This window comes from Sus scrofa, chromosome 3 (assembly GCF_000003025.6).
Source record: "Sus scrofa isolate TJ Tabasco breed Duroc chromosome 3, Sscrofa11.1, whole genome shotgun sequence".
NCBI classification, from domain to species: domain Eukaryota; kingdom Metazoa; phylum Chordata; class Mammalia; order Artiodactyla; family Suidae; genus Sus; species Sus scrofa.
Window position 1 is genome coordinate 61,969,938 of NC_010445.4, and position 24,510 is coordinate 61,994,447.

Below are 24,510 nucleotides of genomic sequence, written 5' to 3' on the forward strand. Positions count from 1 at the left end.
AATATGTACACCAAAGGAGACATGAGATTATGTAAGCCTTCAATGGAGAGTATTTTTGAGCTGAGAGATTCTGACAAAAACAAGTAATTAAATTTAAGGTAGTTTTTAAGCTCCTACTGATGTTTTAATTAGGACTCAATGAATAAAACTTTATTGATTGAAAGTAAAGAGCACATGATTTTATTACAATGTAGGTATACTTCAGGTAGGGACCATGGCTCCTATTTTTTCTCACTGTATAATTTCCTCACTTCTACATTTAGTGTTGATTCCTATGGTTTTTTCTACCAATCTCATCCATCTCTCCCCCCATTTGTTTCTTTTTTTTTTTTCTTTTTTTTTGGGGGGGGGGGTCTTTTTGCCTTTTCTAGGGCCGCTTCTGCGGCATATGGAGATTCCCAAGCTAGGGGTCTAATCAGAGCCGTAGCCACCGGCCTACACCAGAGCCACAGCAGCGCGGGATCCGAGCTGCGTCTGCGACCTACACCACAGCTCACGGCAATGCCGGATCCTTAACCCACTGAGCAAGTGCAGGGATCGAACCCGCAACCTCATGGTTCCTAGTCGGATTTGTTAACCACTGCGCCACGACGGGAACTCCCCATTTGTTTCTTAAAGCGGTACTCCCTGATGTAATTTTAAAAGCTTTTGCCCACTTTTTTAGTTCAAGTTCCTATTTGGCTTCCCCAGAAGAAGGAAGCAGCACAGCAGAGTTGACCATCTATAAAAGCAGGTGTTCTTGTCAACTAGATATTATATGGCACATTTTTGTGTGTGTGTGCATGTCCAGGCCTATCTATATCTATGAGCAACTATCTTTTCTCAATTGACTAGATAACACACACTGTATAAATTCCTGTCCTAAAGATAAATCTAAATCATCTTTAGTAGATACTATGAGATTTATATACGAGTACCCTATCATCAGAACTGAAGTCTACATCAACAAACCTTCATTTGTGTGGTTTGTAATATCCTACCCACAACTGCTTTTCCAACAGACTTAGCATGGTAACCAAATTTGATTTAGCCTCCAAGTCCAAACAACTAATTTCTTTATTGTAATTTCCTGCTATAGATTGTCAGTTGATGGATCAAGAATCAAAATGAAACTGGCATTCAATGAAAGATTAAAGAGGTAAAAATGCATCTGTTGATGTACTTATTTGTTTAATTAAAAAAACAGATCATTCTGAGTTCCCACTGTGGCAAAGCAATAACAAACCCAGCTAATACCCATGAGGATGCTGGCTTGATCTCTGGCCTCGCTCAGTGGGTTAAGGAACTGGTGTTGCTATGAGCTGTGGTGTAGGTTGCAAATGCGGCTCAGATCCACATTGCTGTGGCTTTGGTGTAGCCCAGCAGCTGTAGCGCCGATTCAACCCATAGCCTGGGAACGTCCATATGCCATGGGTGTGGCCTTAAAAAGACAAGAAAAAAAAAAAAAAAAAAAAAAAAGAAGAAGAAGGATGACTCCAACAACATGTTTGAAAAGAATGAAAACAAATTATATATCTTTCAGTTTTATCCTTCTCTCCAATTAAATCCCCTAATGTTCAGTGAGTTCACCTTTAATTCTTTAAGATGTGGCACATTACCTACATGACTTGATTTGGTCCCTTAAGACTTTCCCAGATCCACCAGAACTCTTGGCTGAATGGTTCAGCTTTTAGGCCAAAATACATTTAAAGACCGCACACAATTTAGTCTCAGTCAAATTTCCCTTTGACCAACAACAAATCTCCCCTCGAATTGTATTTCTCAACTGTGCCCTTACCCATGACCAAGTTTTCTTAAATAAATAAAGTAGGAAAGAAATAAATTAATCAAAGAAGGCAAGAGTTTTATCTTTTTGTAAACTTGACTTTAGTGTGGCAGAATTAGCTATTAAGTTTCAGAATATGCAAGGAAAACACCCTGTAAGTCCTTATGACTGTGATACTTAAATAATAGCGTCTATATTATTGTTTTTGTGAGTACCTGAAGGGTTGACTGTTTTTTGTTTGTTTATAATTTTTATTATAGTTTATTTACAATGTTCTTTCAAATTCTGCTGTACAACAGTGACCCATTTATAGATATACATTCTTTTTCTCATATTGTCTTTTATTATGTTCTAACTGAAGAGCTGATTGTTACTTGAAAAAGAAAAAAAATCAGTTTGATTGACATCAGAGGAAAAGTGATACATCCTTCTTATTACTTTGGGATGATACCTTCTTATTCTGGGAACTTTGAGGCTGTTTGTCTGGTCTAGTGAATGGTGTCCTCATAGGCTGTACTCTCCAGCAAGTTGACTGAGTTGAGATTTGCATACCCAGGAGACATTAAGGAATAATTTTGAGATTAACATTGATGAGGGAAGGGAAGGGAAGGAAGAAGAAATGGACAAAGAAGTGCACCCTAATATGGTCTCTGAATGTCCTCTGGTGGTCTCTGAATTGGGAGGCCCTGCAGAGTTTACATGAGTTGGAGCCAAATGCCTGTACTTTACATCCCCATATCAACCAGGAATCTGATGCAGGCTGATCAGGGAGGCTGTATGACCCTGGAAGGGACAGCTCACTTTAGCTAAGGCCTAATAATAAGGGCTTATAATCACGGCCCGCCAGCAGCTGGAGGGACAAGACCTTTCACACTGAAGGAAGATATGATAAGTACATCACAGCATGGACTATAAGCATCCTGGCAAAATAACATGAGAAAAGCCTGGGGATCCAGTTCAGCTCCTCTACTCCATCCCTATATGAATTCCTCTAATAAATATTGTCCTCTCACTGTTTCTCTTTTGAAATATAGCTGTCCAAATAGCAACACATTAGGTCACTTATATTTGCAAACTATGCACCTGCTGTGTCACTCTGTAAAGAATGTGTTCTTAATGGCAATCTGTCTGAAAAGAATTATTAAAATGGGGGAAAGCTGGAAGGAGGGATTTCCAGTTGCTTTTGGTGGAAAAGAGTCCTTTCAAATAGCACTGTGCATAATTGTCTGCAACTAATTCAATGAGACAGTCTTGAGTCTGTTCCTTAGAATTAATCATAGAATATGAGAATTATAAGGGAATCTAAAAAATGGTCTTCATAAATATCACCATTTGATGCTTGTCTAAATAAAATTTGCATCTCTTTCATCTTGTCTATACTTTAAAATACCAATTAGCAGAGGAAGTACAATCCATATTTAGAGAACAGAATCATTCATCTAACCATCCACCTATCTATTAAACAAGTATTTGCTGAGTACCTATTTCACGCTTCTACCTGTGCTGGAAGCTCAGATGCAAACCTGTTCATCACTGGTACAAGAAGTTTACTGGCCAACAATGGAGAAAAACAAATAAAATATAACTAACCAGTACGGTAATTACAGTGGAGATGTGTACAAATTTTACCAGTGACCAGAAGAAAGCTATGTGGGAAAGAGAGAAGTGGTTGCTAGAAATAGATTTTAAAGAATACACAGTTATTTTTTTTTTCATAAAAAAACAGAAGTGTTTGAAGAAAAACATATGACTATAAACGAACACTTTCTCTTCCACCTAAGTTATAACTCTTATTTTAAAGCTTCTTTTTAACCATATTAAGGTAATACTTGTTTCTCTGTGTTTCTACAAGATCATTAATGCACTATTCTGGCTCAGAATTCACAACTTGAATCTGATCACTAGGAAACATCAAATAAAACCAAACTGAAGAACATTCTCATAGTAGTAAGAATAGAAACAATAATAATAATATTAATAATAATTATATCCTTTAAAAATGTCAATGTTATAAAAGACAAAAATGTCAATGTTATAAAAGACAAAAATATCCCACAATGAAAAAGGCTGAAGAGATATGACAATTAAATTCAACATTATACCTTTGAATAGATCCTGTACTGGAGAATAAACAGCATTATATAGGAAAATATAGGGATAATTTTTTTTTTTTTTGCCTTTTCTAGGGCTGCTCCCTAGGCATATGGAGGTTCCCAGGCTAGGGGTCGAATCGGAGCTGTAGCCGCCAGCCTATGCCAGAGCCACAGCAACACGGGATCTGAGCCACATCTGCAACCTACACCACAGTTCACAGCAATGCCAGATCCTTAACCCACTGAGCGAGGCCAGGGATCGAAGCCGCAACCTCATGGTTCCTAGTCAGATTTGTTCACCACTGCGCCACTATGGGAACTCCAAAGAAAATATAGGGATAATTTTTAAAAATCAATAAGGATGATCACCTGGATAAAATACTGCATCAATTTTAAATTTACTAAGTGATAGCTGCACTATGATTCAGTAAGAGAATAATAACTGTATTTATAAGATATATGTATGAATGTGTTCATTGATCAGTGTGCATGATATATGCAGCTTGCTTTCAAATTGTTAAGAAGAAACAAACGCAAGCATACCCACACACACATACCAATGTAGGGAATGAGAGGGAGAAAGAGGAGGGAGATGAAGAAAGAGAGCAAATGGGGCAAAAGGTTAATAACAGGCTAAACTGGGTAAAAGATGATAGTGTTGTTTGTACTATTCTTCTTCTTGCATCTTTTCTGTAAGTTTAAAATAAGTTTAATAAAAATGTTTTATGTATTATTTAAAGAGTTGTTATTTAAGGTGGCCTAGTGGTTAAGCATCCTGTATTGTCACTGCTGTGGCTTGGATTGCTGCTATGTTATGTTTTTGATCTATGGCCCCAGAACTTCTGCATGCTGCAGGTGCAGCTGACAAAAACCAAAAAATGGAAAAAAAGCAAATCCTTGAAGCCTTTCAAAATCTTGAAAAATGCACATGTACTACTTTGCTGATTTTTTAAAACAATTAATTAAAAGAAAAAAAAAACCTGAGTTGTAGGAACAGAACTCGGAATGATGAAACAAAATGTCCTATATGCTGGAAGTTACTATTTAACAAGCATCGAACTTATGTCAAATGCAATGACTGCACTTTCCTCACCAATGCCCCCCAAAATAAAAATAAATATGTTCAACAATCATTACTAACCTCTTGCAGGAGTAGAAATTCAGACATGGGAAGTTTACCTAATTTTTACAGCCATGTAAAGAAGCAGACCAAGATTTAAAGGCAGACATAATGATTGTTTTAATTCTATTTGCATTATATCAAACTGCTGTTCATCTGGTCCACATTTTCATCACACGAACAAGAACTGTGGAGTCTGAAAGATATGAGATGACTTGACTCACAACACAGGACTCACTGTTGGGTTAGATTATTACTGTGACTCATCAATTAATTAACAGTTGACTAAGAGATTCAATTTCATTTGAATAGGCAAGGCAAACGGATGAAGTTACAACGGGAAACTCTTAAATATGTAAGATTGGATTATCATTAAATACCTTTATTCTTTTGAGCAGTTATTAATTCATGATGTTTACAATTTAGAGTCAATGTAGAGTGGACAAATAATAAGTTAAAATCCTAGGTACTTTTTAGGATTGAACAACACGTTTCTACCTCCTAGATAAAAGAACAAGTTAAAGAACAGAACGCTACCACCACCCCAGAAGACCCCAGTTTCTTCCTCTCACCAAAGGAAACTACTACTTGCACCTCAATTACTGAAATTATTTTGCCTCTCTTGGGACGTCATATAAATGCCATCCTGAAGCATAAACTCTTTTGTTTCTGTCTTCTTTCAACGTTTGTGAAATGTAATCATGTTGCTTATTGAAATAATCTATTAATTTTAATTATTGTGTAGTATTTCTTTGCAACTATACTCCCATTATTTATTTTACTCTTGATGAGTACTTGCAAAGTTATGATTAATACCCCTTTACACATTCTTGTACATATTTGTTGGTAACTATATCCACGCATTTCTGTAAGGATTAAGTCTAGGACTAGGATAGCTGGGATATTCAGCCTTAACAGAGACCACCCAACTACTTTGCAAAGTGCATGTACCAATTCATACTTCCTCATTAGGACAGGAGAGTTCTAGTTGTTCCAAATCCTTGTCCTTGTTGACACTTAGGATTATCTCTATCTTTTATGATATTTGAGTTATTTGGATGGATATATAGTAGACTTCTATTCAAAGTTCTCTAAGATTAAGTGCCTTTTCATGTACTAACTGGCCATTTAGATATTCTGCTTCATGGAGGGCCTGTTCATATTTTTAACCCATATTTTATTTAATCTTTGTCTTTAATTTTCTTTTGCTTTTGTGGCTGCACCTATAGCATAGGGAAATTCCCAGGCCAGGAATTCAATGCAAGCTGCAGCTGCAGCTTATGCTGCAGCTGCTACAATGCCAGGTCCTTAAATCACTGCACCACAGTGGGAACTCCAATTTAATCTTTTTTTTTTTAATTGAGTAGTAAGAGTAGGATGCATATTATGTATATACATCTTTACTAGATATATGTATTACAAATATCTTTTGTTCTGTGGCTTTCCTTTTCTCCCTCTTAATGATGTAATTTGATGAATACAAGAATGAATTAATTCCAATTTATCTATCTTTCCCCTGCAACTACTGAATCTCCCATTATGTTCCAAATCCCTAGATTTTGAAATATCCTCCCTTTTATTCTTCTAGAGCTTTTACTCTTTTACCTTTAGGTCTCTAGGTCAAATGCTTTGGGGAAATGGAAAGAATAGCAGAATGATTTATCAGAAATTACCCCATTTCTACTGGATTTGCTATTACAAGCCTCCTCTGATTTTTTCCTCTAAGTCAATCTGCCCTGCTGACCTACTTCTCTCTGGCCTGGGTCAGAGCACAGCACAAATCAAACTTAATCAAAACCCTCTGCAATAGCAAGGGGTAGAAAATGTGAACCTTAGGAAAATGACACCTCCTTGCCTATGCCTGAGCATAGGAGGAAAATGTCCCAGAATCTGGGCTGGGCCATATTTTGTTGAGAAGAAATTTAAACTTTGGGCGTAAAGTTAGTTTGAGCCAAGCAATATAAATATGCACTGAATCAGACAGCAGGCCTGGAGCTAAATAATGAGGTCAGAAGGAACTGTGTAACAATGAGAATATAAATTCAAGAAAATGCAGACTACTTGAAGGAAGCACTTCAGGCCCTCTGTGATTTTTGTGTAGAGTTTAATTTGACATAGTATCTTTTACTCAGCATGGTTGCTTAGGCTTGTGATCAGACAAACTCACATACTAAAATGGACACTTATTCTTTCCCTTCTTTACTGAAAAATTTACAGTCTGTTCATTTAATTCCCACTTACACAGCATGCCTTCATCTAATAATTAATAGTTTCAGTTTCAAATGTTGATTTCTTAATATGATTAACATTACATTACTCCCTTCTTACTCAATAATCCAAGCTTTTTATGCATGGATGCAGCATCTATTTATCTCCTGGTTTAATGCACAGTCCCCATAGACTTCCTATTCATAACTGGTCTCGAGTTTTAAATGAAGGTAACAGCATGAGCATAGGTAAATTGAACCATCTTTACCACCTGCACTCCCCTAAGCTCAAAGCAAGATTTTTTTTTTTTCCCTGAGTTTTCAGCCACTTGAATTCTTCCTCTGGGAAGTCTTTTTATTAAACATTTTACATCCTTAGAGGCCATTTTCCTGCTTCCTGATAGCCAAGTGAAACTCCTAATCACATAATTCTTTTGGGGCTATCATTTATTGCAAATTGTTTAAACCAATGAACTTGCTCTGGGGATACTAAAATGCCACGTTATAATGTAAAGTTAAGCCCATGTCAAAGCTCATATTTAGAGTGCTTTGAACTTCAGATTGAAACCTAAGCTATGAAATAATTTCTGCCCTTGTCAGCATGATGGGGTAATTATTTGGAAATACTTATGCAGCACACATGGCCAGGTTCTTATCTAGAGATTGTACAAATTAACTAATTTCATCTCCCTAACACACCTATGATGTAGGTACTTTTACGATTTTATAAACCAGGAAATTGAAGTAATATTAGTTTAAATCATTAAATAACTTTCCCATGGTTAGAGTTGGAGAATTGTATTCCAACCCAGAGGGCCTGCCTCCATAGTTCATGCTCTTAATCCACTTTACTGAGGTCTATATTGAAGATTAAAGGGCTCACTCTTCCAACAGACTTGATTCTTTCCCATCTCTGACCTTTGGTGCCAGTTCTCATACTGCAGGGGCCATTTGTGTTTTAAAAGCTCTATCCTGGCCTTGTTCCTTATTTGAATCTTTTCAGCTGTTTTGCATGTCCTTCTAGAAATGGAGTCTTACTCTGCTCCCCAACCCTTTTCCTCCTTTCTATTGTGTTCGAGAGAGAATGACATCCTGTCCTTGAACCCCAGCTGTGTCTGAAACCCTGCTTCCTGGTGTCCAACCTCACTGATGGCATCTATACAGGGCCTAGGCATGCCCTTTTGTTCAGCTGCATTTTTAGGATGCCTAAATGTGTGATTATCTGTGCTATATTCACTCCAATTGTTTACCTGGGATGTTGTCAGCCATCTGCCACTGTGTTCTGCAGAGACTGTGTTCTACCTACCTAAGAGAACTTCCTCTTTGGGCATGCAAGAGGATCAGCTATATTGTTGAAAGATGGAGGGTGAATATGAGAATTTCTAATTTAAATGTTTAACTTACCATGTAATGAATGCCCTTAGCTAAGGTCTTTAATCTATATTCTTACAACTTAGGCTTGCCCATTTATGAAATACAGATAAAAGGCTAAGTGGATGAACTGAAATTCTCTTACAATGTTTGACACATGGTTTTATCATTTCTGGGTTTGTCAACTCCAGGTTTCTTCCTGCATCTGAAATAAAATTGACAATGGTGACCTTGTTAAGAATGATGACTGCATCTTGATTTTTGGCTTAATATTGAAGTAGAAGTGCATTATCTAAGGGGTAGCTTGTTTATGCATTTATATGGCTTTCTTAAGATTGAGAATTTAGGAGATTACTGTTACAGTAAAATAAAACAACTTTGTGGAACTGAAACAACAAAATGTGGTTTCTGATTCAGTTAGGAAGTTTAAAACTTCTATTGCTGTGGCAGAAACATGTAGTATGATTCAAAATAGAACACTTTGGAAAACCTGAAAAATCTATAACCAATATGATAGTCAATAATTCATTGCCTCAAAAATATTTGATTACCTTTTATGTATGATGGTAAACCATATGGGGGATACTGTTTTGAAGAAAACAGGGACATTTCTTTCCTTCTTGTAAATTATAGTCTAATGAGTAAGTCTGAACAAGTAAATCAATGAAGGAAAGAAAAATTTTCATTACTAATATGATAGAGAAAAGCAGGATACTAATAAGATCATTCCTATTTGGACAGGATGATTGGGAAAAATGTTTAAATATTATTTATTTATTTATTTATTTATATTTGGTTGTCCTCCTGACATATGGAAGTTCCTGGGCCAGGAATCAAATCCCAGCTAGAGCTATGACCTATACCATAGCTGCAGCAATGCCTCATACTTAACCCACTGTGGCTGGGGATTGAACCAGTGCCTCCACAAAGACAAGCCAGATCATTAATCCACTCTGCCACAGTAGAAACCCCAGGATACCATATTTAAACCCCAACCTTAGGAAGGAGAATGATCAAGTCATTCTAAGGCGTGAGATAAAGAACACTTTTGGTCTTCATCTTACTAAAGAATATTTGGATAACCTTTTACTCTGTACTTCATAAATAATTTTTAAATTGGCTTCTGGGACACCACACACTCCTGGGTTTTGGTTTTCTTCCTAACACACTGCCCATTGCTTTTTTTTTTTTTTTTTTCTTTTTAGTGCCCACCCACAGACTGTTGCTTACAGAAGTTCCTAGGCTAGGGGTTGAATCTGAGCTATAGCTGTTGGCCTACACCACAGCCACAGAAACTTGGGATCCAAGATGCATCTGCAACCTACACCACAGCTCATGGCAAAACCAGATCCCCGATCCTCTGAGCAAGGCCAGGGATCGAACCTGCATCCTCATAGATACTAGGAGGATATATTTCCACTATGTTATAACATAAACTCCCAACCACTGCTTATTAATTTGTTTTACTGGTTTCTCCTCTTCTCAACTTCTATACTTTGGAGTGTCTAGAAATAGGTCCTTCGTAGTCTCCTCTATCCACACTCATTTCCTAAATGATGTCATCTGTTAAAATGTTATTAACTGCCACCTATTGGCTTATGACTCTCAAATTTGTAGTTTTACCTGAAGCTTTCCATCTGACCTCTAAACTCTTTATAGTACTTGCCTACTCAATATCTCCACTTGGAAGGTATCTGAAAATTTGCAGGTCCTGAGATGACTAATAAACAGGAATCAATAGTTAACCTCACAACCATAATATGTATTAAAACCATGGGATATAATTCTCACCTATAATAATGGGAAAATTTTTTAAAAATGTGTGATGGAAATCTTTAAAAATATGATGCTGGGGAGCTTTATAGACTTGTGCACACACTTTAAAGAACATTCTGGCAATACTAGACCACCAGTATTTACTCAGTGCTCTTCTTGGAATATTAAGGAAAATTATTTTTTATGTATTAAGAACATATCAGTGGGTTTATTCTTTGAAGTGTTGGTAATGACAGAAATGGAGTTGGAAATATAGGCGGAATAATAAGAAAACAATGGTATATTATAAAATAGAATAATACGTAGCAGTCGAAATGAATGAATGAACTAGAGCCGTTAAGTCTCAAAATGTAAACATCTTGGACCCTAACATTAAAGCAGAAAAAAAATTATAACAATAAACATCATAGGAACCATATATAAAATTTTAACATGCCAGACTACATCATCTTTGTTCATACATAAATAATTGACAAATATATTAAAATCTGTATAGAAATGATAATCACCAAATTCAGTAAAACAGGTGTGTCTAAGAAAGGGAGGAAATGGGATCATGTACTTGGTAAACAGTGGACTTTAACCTTATCTGCAAAATTTTATTATGAGAAACAAATCTGAAGGAAATATGGAAGAAATGTGATTTGATGAAGCTCACAGGTGAATAAAATGACATTCACGGTAGTTTTTCCTATGAATTTCCACATATTGGTAATATGTCTTTTAAAAACAGTATATTCAGATAAGACACTTTATTACCTCTCTGCCTAAATCTTGCACTAGTTACTGACACTACATTCACTCTTTTTTTGTGTGTTTTTGTTTTTTTAGGGCCACATCCGTGGCATATGGAGGTTCCCAGGCTGAGGGTGTAATTGGAGCTGTAGCCGCCAGCCTACACCCACAGCAACTCTAGATCTGAACCACTTCTGCAACCTACACCACAGCTCACAGCAATGCCATATCCTTAACCCACTGAGTGAGGCCAGGGATTGAACCCTCAACCTCATGGTTCCTAGTCGGATTCGTTTCTGCTGCACCACGACGGGAACTCCTCACTCTCTTCTTTAGGTCAAGACATAACTGTCATCAACTATATGTATATAGTCTGTTAATAAATCCTGTCATCTCTACATTCCACAACCTTAGTTTAAGTCTCCTTCCTCTCTTATCTAAATTTCTCCAGTACAAAACAGTTTCTCTGGTTCTACCATTTCCCCTACAGTTAGATCTTCCTATAGTCTCACAGTAAGATTTTTTAAATATAAATTAGATCACATCTCTTCCTTGTTGCCAAGCTTCCACCACCTTTTGATCACATTCCAAATATGAATAATGTCCTTACATGACTTGATAGCCTGCACATTCCCCTCAGCTTGAGTAAACTTTACTTATTTTTTAAATGATTTTTATTTTTTTCCATTATTTTTTCCATTATAGCTGTTTACTGTGTTCTGTCAATTTTCTACTGTACAGCAAAGTGATCCAGCCACACATATAAATATACATTCTTTTTCTCACATCATTGTTCATCATGGTCCATCACAAGTGATGGAATACATAGTTCCCAGGGCTATACGGCAGGATCTCATTGCTCATCCATTCAGGAGGCAATAGTTTGCATCTATTAACCCCAGATTCCCAGTCCACCCCACTCCCTCCCCTACTTATATTTTTAAGATTTTTCTTTATCATAGTTGATTTACAATGCTCTGTCAAATTTCTGCTGTATAGCAAAGTGATGTGTATATATATGACTTTTTCCCTTGGCAACCACAAGTCTGTTCTCCATACCCCAGAGTTTGTTTCTTTTCGGTAGATAGGTTCATTTGTGCCCTCTCCCTGACTATAGGCTGCTAACTTCCTTTTTCTTAGAGCATTTACCAAAAAATAAAAAATGCTACTGTACATTATTTCTCTGCCCTTTTGATATGCAAATCTTCTCCCAGCTGCCTGTCAATCTGACCACCTAGAAATGTCCCTTCCAAGGAACTGGAACCATTCATTTAAAATTTAACGTTTGAGGAAGATCCTGTCTCTGTCTCTGTCTGAAGGTAGGAGTCATACTTCCATAAGTGCCAATTAGCGAACAAACATTTTAATAAGATTGACCAACACTCCCTCTCCCCTCAACTCCCCTCAACACATCCTCCAGGACTTTGCTGCTAGTTCACCCTTGCACTAAAAACTATCCCATTTTTTTGTTTCAGAGTTGAGTTTGATGTCTATTGAAATAGTTTTGAATAAAGTCTTCTTTGCTGTTTTGAGCAACTGTCTGGTGCAATTTCTCTTGGACAAGACTACATGATCTGGACCTTACTACCATTTGACTTAAACTTCTACCATCACCCATTAGCCATCTTTTCTCTAACACTCTGGTTAATTTCCACCTCAGGGTCATTTCAAACTTGCTCCCTGTGTTGGATTTATATTACCACAAATGCAAGGAGGTTTGCTCTCTTACTTCATTTTGATTTCTCTCCAATGCCAGACTTTCAAAGGCTTCCTGTGGCTACATTGTATAATAGCTGTTTCCTTCTTACTATTTTTTCCTATGCTTTGCTCTATCGATTCTTATAGCTTTTGCTACTCATTGGAGTGATATTCAGTTATTAATTTCTTTATTATCTGTCTCCAATACTGGTGTTCTACTCCACATGGGTCAATACCTTTTTATTTGTTCAATGCTGCACATCCAGATTCTATTATTTACTAGATATTCAATTTTTTATATAAATAAATGGATCAACTTAATTCGTTGATTCCAGAAGGTAGGAAAGATGCAAGGTCATCAGTATTTGAGAGAGAGAACAGATCTTGTCATGTTTTAAGAAAAGATGACACTTTGCCTTCAGCCACCTCAAAGGGAGATTATTTTGATTTTTTGTTTATTTTATTTTGTTTTCTGTTCCTACACCCTTAATACCATTGAGCCTGGAGGTAGGTAGGTAGGTAAATTTTGTTTTTGTTTACAGATAATTCTTATTTCCTCTTTCCTCCACCTTATGAAAATATATTACCCACTACCCCTGAATGATATTATCAGATAATAACCAGGTAATTTCCCTTAATTTATTAAAAGTTATATACATTGGTTCACCAAGACTAGCAAAGTAGTTAGTTATTGGAAGTTTCAAATCACACATAGATGATCCTTTCTATACTTATGCTTCTCAGATACTTGAGCTTATCTCTTCCATATTCACAGCCTCCACACCCCTTCAGGCATAGCTCACACATGTTAGTATCAATGCTAACAATGGATGCATCAACTTAATGTTATGCATTCTATTCTATGAATAGTATCTCTGTTTTATCCACCCCACCTCTGAGGATCTGGATAACAACAATCCATGAAAACATATGAATGGTTTTCATAGTTCTTCGCATCTTTGATGTCCTCTATTTCTTTCTTTTTTATCACTAATTCCATGCTAAATCCTATTAACCACTTCATTACCTACATCTTGCACATTTTTTCCTTCTCAATTAAACCAATTTTCTTGCCAAAACCATATTCCTGATTAAACCCATGAGGTTATACACTCTACTCTTATACTCAGAAAGGTTCCTATGCATGGGAAAAAAACACAACCACATTGATTGGTCTCACTTTAAATACAAGACCACAAGTCATAGGTGATGCTTTAATGCTACTGGGAATTCATACTATCTGTACCCAATCCATTCACTCTCCCATATATATATGTGTGTGTACATATGTATCGCTGGCTTGACAAAAAGTTCATGATACACTATTAAATGAAGAAAGCATACTACAAAACCCAATCATATTTGATGAGGTGCCATTTTTTACTTATAATAAATAAAATTATTTTGCTATTTGTTTTTGAGTTCCATTTCGTTTCAAAATGTGTACAATAAGAGTTCCCATTGTGGCTCAGCAGGTTATGAACTGGACTAGTATTCATGAGGAAGCAAGTTTGACCCCTCACTTCCTCAGTGGGTTAAGGATTGGATGTTGCTGCAGGCTGCAGTGTAGGTTGCAGATGTGGCCCGGATCTGGCATTTCTGTGGTTATGGCGTAGGCCAGCAGCTGCAGCTCTGATTCAACCCCTGGCCCAGGAACTTCCATATGCTGCCTGAATGGCCCCAAAAACCAAAAACCAAAAAAAGAAAAAAAAGAAAAAAAGAAAAGAAAAAGAAAGTAATTAAATTAAATTAGAAAAAATAATTACAATAAAATGTGTAAAATGGAGTTCCTGCCATGGTGCAGGGACTTAAAAATCTGACTGCAGTGGCCTCAGTTGCTGCAGAGGTGCAGGTTCGACCCCCAGCCTGGTGCAGTACATTAAAGGACCCTGCGTTGCCGTAGCTGCAGGGGAGTTCACAGCTGTGGCTTGGATTCAATGCCTGGCTCAGGGACTTCCATATGGCATGGGTACAGCCATTAAAAAAAGAAAAGAAAGGGAAAGAAAGAGAAGTAAAATGTGCACAACTGGTTAATAATATGCTCATGAAAATATACGTATTTAAAAATAAGTAACTGGAGTTCCCGTCGTGGCGCAGTGGTTGACGAATCCGACTAGGAACCATGAGGTGGCGGGTTCGGTCCCTGCCCTTGCTCAGTGGGTTAACGATCCGGCGTTGCCATGAGCTGTGGTGTAGGTTGCAGACGCGGCTCGGATCCCGCGTTGCTGTGGCTCTGGCGTAGGCCGGTGGCTACAGCTCTGATTCAACCCCTAGCCTGGGAGCCTCCATATGCCGAGGGAGCGGCCCAAGAAATAGCAACAACAACAACAACAACAACAACAACAACAACAACAAAAAATAAGTAACTATCTCAAACTGCTGATAATAAAATAGAGAGCTAAAGAAAATTGCATGATGATTATTGCTTTCAGAAATTGAATGGCTTGAGAGAAATATGAAATTCAGTAGAATACTACCAATTCTTTATTTTCTAGAAAGATACACAAACTCTACATGGGTGTTTACTAAGTGTCAACTGGGGGTCTCCGAGGTACGATAAAGACACTGCAGTTAATCACAGCATGTATCTCTGCTTTACCTTCTACAATGAAATGTTTCCTTCTTATTCTGATGCACAAAATGCAAAGGGAACATGTAAAAGCAGCATAGAAGACACACCGTCAGACAATGGACTCATCCTCTCTTTATGATTTTAAATTAGGTCCCTCCTATTTCTTTGGTCATCTATAGATCTTTAAATCATGGATAAGCATGGAAATTTATATATATGTTCATGTCTAATAAGGAGGAATCATTTTCTTCTAAAATATTCCATCAAATTTTATCAGAGATTTATACTGCCTGTTTTGATCGTTTGCTTCTCCACTATAGACACCCAGCATTCTAAAACACTGTGGTTTTATTTTGCTTTCTTGCCATAGAAAAGGCAATCCTTAAAACATTGTCATCATGATATTATGTTACAGAAATATTCAGGTTTTTTTAAAAGTTATGGATGATAAATTCTCAAGTGGGGAGAGTTTTTTTGAAATTTCAGTTACTTAGGGGCAATACATTATCTTTCAAACATAAGTGTATGGTCTGAGCAGTTTGCTTCCTAATATAAACAAAAGGGTGAAAAACATAGATTTTTGATAATCCAGAGATGAAATACTCTTTATTCAATGCTTCCATTTGTTGACTTCATTGTAGAATAAGCTGATACCATAAATAATGGTATTCTACCTTATCCTCTCTAGGGTCTGTTCCATTTGAAAGTTGATCCTTGCTCACCTCTCTTTAAATTGTATCAAGTGAGTAATAATCATTCTGGTTTCTGCGGGTGCTCTGGGAATGTGGAAATTTCTGTGCTAAGAACAGAAAAAAATCTCAAGCAAACAGCTACTGTCCCAGCTAAACTAGGACAAATTGGTCACCCTAATTAGAGTTTATAGATTTATACACCTGAAGATAGGGTTAGACTATCAGCTCTGAAGGCCACACAAAGACAGAATGAAAGAAATAGAACAATAATGCAGGCAATTCTATCCTGAGCTGGTTTCTGATGACACAGAGCCCAGCTTAGGGCATTCTTTTTGTTGTTGTTGTTACATTTGTGGCATGTGGAAGTTCTGTGGTCAGAGACTGAATCCACACCACAGCACTACAGCTGTAACCAGCCATAGCAGCGACAGTGCTGGATCCTTAACCCACTGAGCCACCAGGGAACTCAAAGTACATTCTTTGGTGGTCTTGTTATTGAGTAACTTTGTTCCCCACAAAGCCTGTCTCAGAAGTTTGGAAATCATTTCTCATATCCCTAATTTCTTACTCTGCATTTTTCTCTGATGATTTAAAACCAAACCTTTCTGAATCTCCTTGTCCTTTTAATCTATATGTCTGTCAATAATGACAATGATGCCAATAACACCAATAATGGTAGAAGAAAATAAACAGTCAAGAGCCTGAGATTTGGAGACACACAGACCTGGGGCAGCCCTTTTTAAGTCTGAAGTTCTAGATAAGGGATTCCATCTTCCTGAACTTAAGTTCTCTTACCTCATAATGTGTTTTTCTGTGAGAAAGCAGACAAGCACATAAAGTTCCTAAAACATAAAGGGTTCTTGGTAAATGTCAAATTTTATTACAGAGTTAGTTTCTATTGTAAAAATTAAGAGTTTTGTGTGTGTGTGTATATATATATATATATCCCATAAATACTAATTTATAGCTTCAAGATGTGCACAGGACAATTCATCATATCAAACTTAATGAGGAAATGAGGATTGCCATTTTTTTTTTTCTTTTTACAGCCACACCTGTGGCATATGTAAGTTCCCAGGCTAGAGACTAAATTAGAGATGCAGGTGCAGGCCTACACCACTGCCATGGCAACACTAGCTCTGAGCTGCATCTACACTGTAGCTTGTGGCAACAGGATCCCTAACCCCCTGAGCCACAATGGGAACACCCAGGGTTTGCTATTTGAATATAAGAATTTACTAATGGATATTTAGGCCTCAAAGGTGTACAACTGTAGCAGTGCGGCAGACTGTCCTTCCACAAGCTGTATGGAATATCCATCCTTGGAAAGGTTTATATAACTACATGGGTCAAACATTCCCAGAGTTGGAAGTCACTTTAAGAAATAATAACTCACCTGTCCAAAGTGATTCCAGAGAAGATGACATTGGAAGAATTATTTCCCCAACTTTAATGTGTATCAGTTGTACCATCTTTTGCTTCTTTTATAAATCTTCTCTATAATTACTCTAATTTAACCTGCTGATCTGCTTTCCTGACTCTCTACTTTTCTACCTCAATTAATTCATTTTCCCTCCTGGCCGAGTGTCTCTTTGACAATATGAAAATGGATTGAGAGTGACAATTAATGCCCCCATTTTATCCTCATCTCTCTCTCACACACACACAGAATTTCTCTCTCCCTCTCTCTCTCACACACACACATACACACACACACACCCCTTTTAGTGCCTTCACTGATAATACTGACAAAACTTGGCCTGGTCCCAAAGCTTTTCAGGGACAAAGTTGTATTAATGATGTCTTCATTTCAGTTTTCTTTAGGCTTTTCTAAATATATCTTATTGTTATTTTCCCACCTCACTATGAAATGGCAATCTAATCCAGAAAGAATGTATATCACATTTAAACTGCTATTAAAGAGAGTATTTAAAATATTAAATCCCTGCATTCTTAATTACTTCTTTTACCTCAAAAGTATTATTAGTGCTGAAGATTCTAAACTGTATAGGCCATTGTTAATTTGAAAGCCAACTCACAGTCATGAGCTCTCATGATCAAAAGTACTAAAACTTCGTGTCATACCTTTATACCTTGTAAGGTGAATTATTTTATGATCAATTTTAATCACAGAAAAGAAACCCATCGTGGTCACTTTGTGACCTACAAGTGCAAAGTTGGAGCAGTGTCTAAGATTGCCCTGAAGCAACTCATTCATTTCCCAACATGATGTTCTTAGTCTTTGAAAAGACTGTTTTGGCAGAAGATGTGCAGTGGTCTGCAGGACAAGTGACTCTTCAATTTCACTTTTGAAAATAATTCACTTTTGGCTGTGAGCTATTTTGTGTGACAGAGTCCCTGATTGCTCACTTAACAGGCACTCTTAGCCAATTTATCCCTGAGCACGTTTCAATAATTCATAATTCCTTAAATGTGCAAATCCCTTGCCTATGTTTAGAAGGGTAATTTGTGACTGTGACTACATTAAAATCACATGTTTCTTTATGCCAGAACAACAACTCTCAAACCACCAACTTTCCTTGCCTCTCATTATTATCTATTAAAAATTAGATTTTTTTTAACAATTTGGAATAATCATTCCACAAACAATATTTGCTTATTTCAACCTACTGTTATGATATTTATTAAAGTATCTTTCTTTTCTTAAGAAATATAGCCAATATATAATAATTACCATTACTTAAATAGAGTCATGTCAATACAGGTAACAGTTTAGGAATGAAAGAATGAAAAAGGAGAAAGAATAATTTACTGTATCAAAAAGCAGGTTATTGAAAAAACATCTTCAAAGTTCTAGGGGCAAGTGACAAACAGTAAAGCTGCCCATCCCCACCTATTTAGTGTCTCCCTAAGAGCATAACAGAACCAAGTAAAAAAAATTGGACTTTTTGATTTTACAGTGCAAGCCCATGGACCTTCTGATTCTGGGAATCCTTCAGATTAACTCATAGTTCTCTCACAAGCTTAACATAAAAATTCTCAAAGTATATTAGAGAAATTTTCATTCTTCACTCTTCTACTTTTCTGTGTAAATTTTTGCGAAATTCTGTCCAAGCTTTGTAGTTGCTTTAGGGCCACCTTATATGCATGTTAACTCTGATAATGCTCTTTCAATATTAGGATTATGTTCTCCCTACCTTGTCTATTAGATTGGAAGCATCTTTGTTGCCAGGATTCTTACTTCCCTAAGAGAACAACATTGCTTCAAGGAGCTAAAAATACGTAACTACAAACATTTAAATTTTGCGGTAACATAATCTACCATTCTTGAAAATTAAAAAAATTGCAAATAATATATTGCATTACAATACTGACAGTGCATATGATAAATAATAAGTGAATAGCTTAAAGTTTAATAAAACATTCAGGAAATTAATTAGAAAAAAAGAAGCACAATAGAACAAGAGGGGAAAGGCATGTATGTAAGGCAGTCACCAAAGTGGAGGGGGAAATGGTCACTAAAAGCAGTTCCACTTCTCTAGAATCTGAGAGGAGTTTGGAACTGCAAACTGAATTGAAAGTAAGATATTCCTTCCCAACTTCTGATTCACACACACACAAAACAATAACAAAAGGAGTGGTAATCCATTGCTTCCAAAGAGTCCAGGGAAAAAGCATGACATTTTCCTTCCTTGCTAATAAAATGAGCATTATATATATATTTTAAAAATTCTTTGAATTGCCTAATGACCATAACTATTAGTTTCCACTTTTGCAAATTTATTGCATAGACATAGAAGTAAGAATGTAGACTACAGCATTGTCTGGGAGGAGGAATAAACCGTGTAAGGAATCAAGGTTAATCATCAAAAGAGAAAATGCTCAATAAATTCTGCTATAGCCCACCATGGATTATTATGTAATTATTAAAAATAAGGAATTAGAGCTTCATGAGTTAAATTGAAGAGATTTCTAGAATCACATTTGAGCCCCAAAACTTCGTATTATGAAAATTATGAAAATAAATAATAACAAAACTGTCATGGAGAATGATGATCTACATCTGATCATGTGGAATGTGGGGGATGGAGGAGGTCAAGTGACAGCAGAGATGGAAGAAGGATGAGACCATTAATAAATAAAAATTAATAAAGTGGCACTTGAAATAAAAACTTTATACATATTACAATTTTTTCATCTAAAGTTATCCATTTGGCTATGCTCTTGTGAGTATATATAGGCATTAAAGAAACATTACCCAAAAAGATGACATCCATACTTATCAATGAGTGCCAGAATTTCCATTGGATTTTTACTTTCTTCCTTAATTTTCTACATTGCCTTGAACTTTTACAATGATTAAGTTCATATCATTCACATAATCAGGAAAAAATTCATTCTATTACTTTTATAAAAAATATTATTTCGAGGGCAAAAACTTAAAAAAGTAATTTTCTGGAGTTTCTGTTGTGACGCAGCAGAAACAAATCCAACTAGTATCCATCAGGACGTGGGTTCGATCCCTGGCCTCTTTCAGTGGGTGAGGGATCCGGCGTTGCAGTGAGCTGTGCTGTAGCTCGCAGACTCAGCTCAGATCCCATGTTGCTGTGGCTGTGGCATAGGCCGGTGGCTATAGCTCCGATTCAACCCCAGCCTGGGAACTTCCATATGCCACAGGTGCAGCCCTAGAAAGCAATAAATATAATAATAATAACAATGATAATTTTCTTATGTCTCCTGCATTCAGCAATTGGATGTGGAAACATAATTATATATAATTTGAAACTCTCTTCCAAAATCTGAGGGTCACACTTATGATTTTCTTTATTTTTGTTGTTGTTGTTTATGAAGAAGAAAAGGTAGGTGTCCTCCAGAATAAAGAACAAACCATTTCCATTTAACCACTCTTCCCTTAACTCCTTAAATTGATGATTGATGTCTGAGCAATATGCATACTCGTGTAGCTCCTTGTAACTGTTGTAAGTTTACGTTCATTTTTTCTTTGTGCATTAATTAAGATTAAAAACATGAAGAATTTGGTCAAATTCCAAGGAGATGATTTAGTTCATTCACATTTGAAAGTTAGCCCCGTCCAGGGCTAAAGTGTAAATTCCTGAGACTAGTAAGCAGGTCTTATGAAGCATCTCAGGAAAATGTCTTTTTAAAATAAGACAGCAAAGAGCTATCTGAAGTGTCAGTCCATCTTTCCAGAAGGATCATAAGGGACCAAAGAAGTGATTACTGTGGAAATTTGAGTAAGCAAAAATGTCTCGGCAGCAATTGCAACAGCTCTAATCAAGCCTTTCATCATTTTTCTTTTCTTACTTGTCAGTTGTTTTTTCAGTTAGGGAAAAATTGTCATAGATTTTTCTGTTCTTGGTGTTCTTGGTGCCTCATACTGGGCAAGGTATTGGATAGACATTAAATGCACATATATTGCATGGAAGTATTTAGCTAAATCAATCCTTTGTTTCTGTGAGCTCTGTTGATTTAAAGTACATATGGGTGTGTGTTTGCAATGATTTTATAAAATTTCACCATTTTGCCATCACTAGATTTGGATGCAATCCCAGATGGGTGTAATATACAGCAAACTTGTGTAAAGAGAAATGTATATTAAAATATGAATAAAACATACAGGCATGACATTGTCCTCTTTTCCATCATTAAATAAGATACTGTTAGCATATTAGTAACACAGAATTACTTTTAATACCTTTGAGGTTTTTTTTTTTTTGGCTTTTAAGACCATACCCACAGCATATGGAAATTCCCAAGTGAGGGGTCAAATCTGAACTGTAGCTGTTGGCCTACACCACAGCCACAGCAACTCAGAATTCAAGCTGCATCTGTGACCTACACCACAGCTCAGGGCAATGCCAGATCCTCAACCCACTGAGTGAGGCCAGGGATGGAACCTGTGTCCTCATGGATACTAATCAGTTTTGTTACCACTGAGCCATGAAGGGAACTCCAATACCTTTGAGAAATTTAAACAAATGAAACTTTTGATATTAAAAGGTATCACCCTTTATACTACCCCAATATACTACTACAAAATACTTCACTCTGGCATATTGACTATTTTGAGTTGGAGTTACTTAAAAAAAAAAAAAAAAAAAAAAAAAAAAAAACAGCACAAAGAAGAAAAACACCCTGAACTTCCTTCTTTTCCTTAAAAGCAGGGGATGTAATTTCCATGTAAAAGATGCCCTTCCTGTAACAGAAAGAAACACTCCTATCACCAAGCTTGAAAACTGAGACAAAGAGAATTCTGTACAAACAGATCTTGGTAAAATAATTTGCTTCTTCCTTTATTTGCTCCTGATAATTTAGTCACTTTTCCACAACTGCCAATCTTTGCAGTTTTCACCATTTCTTGGAGTCTTCATGTCCTTATGAGTATTCTTGCGTCCTGAAAAAATAACATAAGGGTGTGTGCTTTCTCCCTGTTAATCTGTTCTACGTCAGTTTAATTCTCAGACCCAGTGGAAAAACCCAAAGAGGGTAGAGATAAGTTTTGCCTCCTCTATAATATCATATAGAAAATTTGATAAACTGCCTTTAAATTCAGCTACTTAATTCTATAAAACGTCTTATGAAATAGGGGTGCCAATCTTCTACTTTTGAAAATAAATGGGTGCATTATAATTCAACACTAGCATTTGTGTTATCTAAATAGTTTTGTGCAGAAGGACCAACTTCACTTCCCAATGTCAATCAATTCTCTTTTCTAAGGATTTAATGAAGATGTTAAATAACACCTGACTTCATAACAACCCTGGCAGCATTGATTCTGTCTCATATTCTTTGACATTTTATCATGGTGATTGATTTATTCATTGCCCTCTAGTCTTTTTCAATAGCGTGGTAATTCTTTTTCTCTCTTCAACAACATATTCCAAACTAAGCCCTTTCAAATTAATTTGTGGAAATCAAATTTCATGGAACATATTTACTAAAGGTCATATATATGAAATGTTCTAGAATTTCTTCTACTAATTTGTATTTCTATTGGCAAAACTGAGTTAGGATGCTTTCTGCATAAGACAGGCATGTGGCTCACCTCTCTCAGTTATACATTTAACGAGGCTCTATTTTTTTACACTTCAGATATATCAAAAGTTAAATTCTAAAGGTCACATCCTCAGAATTTTGTGAAAATTGACCTTAATATGCTTCATCACCTAAAATGTCCATAGTATGTGTACTTTTAAAAAATATATTTGGAAATTTGCCTAATAATTTTTTTTTTCATTTAAAATGGAAAAGAGTATGGGAGCTCCTGTTGTGGTATAGTGGGTTAGGAATCAGACTAGCATCCATGAGGATGTGGGTTCAATTCTTGGTCTCACTCAGTGGGTTAAGGATTCAGCACAGCCAAAGCTGTGGTGTAGGTGGCAGACATAGCTCGGATCCGGCATTGTGCTGTGGTATAGGTTGACGGCTGCAACTCAGATTCAACCCCTAGCCTGGGAAGGTCCATATGCTACAGGTGTGTCCCTAAAATAAAAAAGGTAATAAATAAATAAATAAATAAAATGGAAAAGAGTGGATCATCCAGAAAGTGGGTCATACAGTTTGAGTGCAGTGTTTGTTTTGGATTCACTTGCCTTAATAACTCCAGAAAGATGTACGTACCCCTTAGCTACCCAGAAGTACCCAAGATTAAAAGTGACTGTCATTTTTTGGATACCTCTATCTGTATCATTTCTAGGACCTGCAGGAAGACTCAGACCTGCCTCATAAAACATGTCAACATCTTAGGTTAAAGAAAAAAAAAAAAGGCTTCTGGAGTTCCTGCCAAGGCCCAGTGGGTTAAGAATCTGACTGCAGCAGCTCACATGGTTGTAGAGGTGCAGGTTCCATCCCAGGCCCAGCACGGCGAGGTTAAAGGATCCTATTAGTCTACCATTTTCCCTCGGCATTTTGTGGTTGATCAGATCTTGTTTTATAAAGAATAAAGGAAAGCAAGGCCAAATAGAACATAAGGAGAGGCAGTGATATGACTGTTAAATTTTAGATTTTAATAGCAGACAACCTGAGTTTGATCCACAAATTTACTATTAATATGAGGCATGGAACTTAGCCATTATGAGCTACACTTCCTCAAAAGACAAGTAGAGATAGTCATGAAGTTGAACAGTGCATATGTAATAAATGCTAGTTCCTTATAACAAATGAGAATATTAATTATAATTGTGGTTTCATGAATAAGTTAAGGAAAGAAGACATAATTATATTTTTAATATTTGGAATTAGCTTCCTCTTCAAAAACCATAGACAGCTACATGGATAAATAGATAAATATGTGTATTCATTTTTTTCTTTATTCAAATATAAGCTATATGACATCTTAAAGACTAACTTTGGGATTTACATGCAATTTTCTTTAACGTCCTTTTTATATCTTGTGAGAAGTTTAAATCCTTTCCTTAAATTTCTGCAAGTTTGCAGAGGCTTACATTCTCCAGTTTTCACTTACTTCTTTCTGACCTCATCTTCTCACTTGAGTTTTGC